The sequence below is a fragment of the Coenobita brevimanus genome, chromosome 19, assembly GCF_032717465.1.
Source record: "Coenobita brevimanus isolate Jiangsu-jjx chromosome 19, ASM3271746v2, whole genome shotgun sequence".
Taxonomy (NCBI): Eukaryota; Metazoa; Arthropoda; class Malacostraca; order Decapoda; family Coenobitidae; genus Coenobita; species Coenobita brevimanus.
Window position 1 is genome coordinate 11,333,829 of NC_136972.1, and position 3,411 is coordinate 11,337,239.

Here is a 3,411-nt window from a genome sequence, read left to right on the forward strand (position 1 = left end):
GCTCACAGCCCCGTGGGCGATCCACCGTTGGCCCAATACTGTAGGTACAGTATGTCTTGTCACTCCAAAATCTCGACTCTAACATCCCTTCTAGGGTACAGTCTCTCAGACTCCCACCAACACCCATTTGTAACCTGAGCTGGCATCTAACCTCTAGGGTGCCCCTCATTTTGGACTTCCATTAATATAAGCCAGAGTCGATGGTGCCTATTGCGACAACACCCCGTCCCTTGAGCGCTCATGCTCAAATACCAGAGGGCGCTTAGCACAGTAATATATACATATATATATATATATATATATATATATATATATATATATATTACTGTGAAACTAACTAAAAAGGCAAACAATAAGCCTTGGACAAGGACTGACCAAAAGATGACGACCAAGGACCGGACAAAGGACATGGTTATCGGAACGTGGAATGTAAGGGGAGCGAATGATGAGGTGAAAGAAAGAGTTGTCCAGGTGCTTGAGGGTCCGAAAGTTGATGTATGCGGAATAACTGAAACGAAATGGAGAGGTGAGAGTGTGAGAGAATGGGAGTATAGAAGGGGTATATGTGCATGAGTAGGTGAGAATGAGAGGGCAAAAGAAGGAGTATGTATAGTTGTGAGTAAAAGATGGAAGACGAGCATAGGAGAGTATGGATCAGTTGGGTCAAGGATTGTGTGGGTAAAATTGAAAGCTGGAATACCAATGTGGGTGATTGTGTGTGTGTGCGCCAACACAAGATGGTGCAAGCAGAGTGAGAGAAGAGTTCTGGACAAATGTGGAAATGTGCATGTGTACTGTCACCTCAGCGATATAGACTTTTACATGGTCAAAAGGGGCAGAAAACAAGTCACTATTGATGACCAATGTGTGCTGGAATGGTCGGGAACTCAGATTGATGGAGACTCTCTCCCATTAGTGGCCTCTTCGGTAGAGTTTATTATGTTTCGAGTGGCCAAGTTAAGAATGGTAGCATGCCAAAATGACGGGCCAGTCTCCAACTAGGCCAACCCAAGCCCAACCTTCGCAGTTTCCCAGAATGCTTCCAAGTTGCACAGTAATAAACTACTAGGTAAGCTCTATACCACCAGGTCTCAAAGGTTATACAAACAATAAAGTTCGAGTGGGAGGGAATGTGTATTAACAAGACCAAAAAATAGAAATCTTCCCCAGCTACTTGCTTTACAGATTAAACATGAATCAGTTGGCACATTGTTCGGAAAATATATCTCTATATAGTCCTAATATCAAATGCACAAAACTTAACTCCTCTGTCCCGGTCCAAAGTGTCTCTTCATAATCGTCCCTGAACACAAATTTCACTGGTCCAGTCCTCTGCCACTGCCGACCTTGACCTCCACACTTGGGACCTTGACACACCCACTGGTGCTTAGACCTCCACACTTGAATTTTGACCCACTGGTACTTCAACCTCCACACTTGGACCTGCTAGAAGTTAATATGTATAATGAACAGCTATTCTCCCCAATGCAAGTAATCCCTTCACATGATCAGGGAGGTCTCATAATAAAGAAACACGAGTTACAACACTCGGCATCTCAAGTAATAATAGAATAACACATGGCACTACAGACACATAGGTCTGCTCAAAATAATACTTATTGTAGGGATAACATAAAAGAAAAAGTACTATAACAAATACAGTAAGCATGAATAACTGTAACTCTAACCATGAAAATCATCACTGCATCAATATCATTGTGCCTCAGAAAGTAACTACGTGAACACTAACTCGCAACACAGCCCTAACAAATATTGGATTGGAAAGTCATTTCAACACAATAATAAATAATTCACAGTTCCTGGGCACCTGATACTTGGCCTACTAAAATCACACATTTATCTGAGGCTCAGACAGAACTATGTAGCATTTCGTATTCTAGTTACTAAATAATAATATAAAGCACAGTACACAAAAATATGGGAAATACCCCACTATCCAGCTCAAAAACGTATGAGAGGTGAGCGGGAACACAGGACTCGCTTCTCCAAAGGCTAATGGTGTCACCATTACACTACCTGAGGAACGACAACACTTGATTCTATCCGAGTCCGTTTCTTAATTTCGTCACTATTATCACTCGTGTGATATTACTATTCGCGCTTCAACATATCAGACATATCATTAATATAAAAAAACTTACAGAATTCCTTGGAGGGGGGGAAGAGGAGGATGACGACAGTACTGACCAGCTGCCATCTATCATGGACGGTGAGCGAGTGAGACACGCCAAACTGCGTGATGCCAAGGGAAGGGGGGGGTGACGGCGTACACAATTTAAGATTTTAATTATTACAGACTCAAGATAGACTCAGTGTGATGTCCTTCCCCTTACAATCGATTACCCCCAAAAAATAACATTCTCTAGTTACAATAATTTCTCATCACCTCTCACTTTATATCCTTACATCGAAAAATAATGAAAATTATCATGCTCTATATCACTTTGCGCACGCATACATTATGCTGGATTATGTGAACAAAGGCACATGTTCCCATCGACTCGAGAGTTTATATTATAAAGAGACTTAATACTAGTGAATTACAGTAGGAATAAAAAAGTGACTTAGCAACTAGGTAATTAATCTATGTTCTGGACACGTCCGCATGGTAACAGCCATGCCTCGGCCACTCTTTCTCACTTAACCGAACTTTTGGTCATGTAAAATAAACTAGATACAACTCATTATCACTTCCGGGCACTACATCCGCCCACGGTTAGGGAAGACCAAAAGTTCAGGCGACTGGACCTGAACTCCTCGGAAATGCCCAGTACCCATACTTAACACACGGTACGTAAGTTCACCTACTTGACCAGTCTCCCTCAATACTGCTACTGTGGGGTGTTTCACACGCTCCTTGCTCGTGATGGGAAACCAATCTACACGCCTCCAAAACACCAGCCAACGTGTCCTACACTGTGACTGTGGGATATTACATAAGCTCCATGCTCGAGAACAGTTGGCAGCTATCAGGTCCACACAAAAAAAATCCTCTACAGCGAGTAAATTTTCTCCTGCTACTCACTATATGCAACTGACGATGTATGCAACTCACCAGGCATATTACTCTTAAGGAGAATGTCCTGCTACTAGGAGAAACTTTGTGCTTAGTTAAGAGTAACACGAGTCGCTCCACTGCGTTCTGTCCAGAGAGACCGAACAAAACCTACCTACCTCTTCTAACATGTCAGAGCCCCATCGTTCAACTTCTCCAAGCCCTATAGAGAAACTGGAAAATTTCCCTCTCTCTCTGAGCAATCCTATACTGCAGTTTGGGTATTACATACACTCAGTGCTCGAGGTTCTCAGAGCAAGTAGGAAACCTCCAGGTGGAGACCTTCAGGTAGAACTGCCCCTCACATGTACAGTTCCCTAACTCTGGGAAAAAAA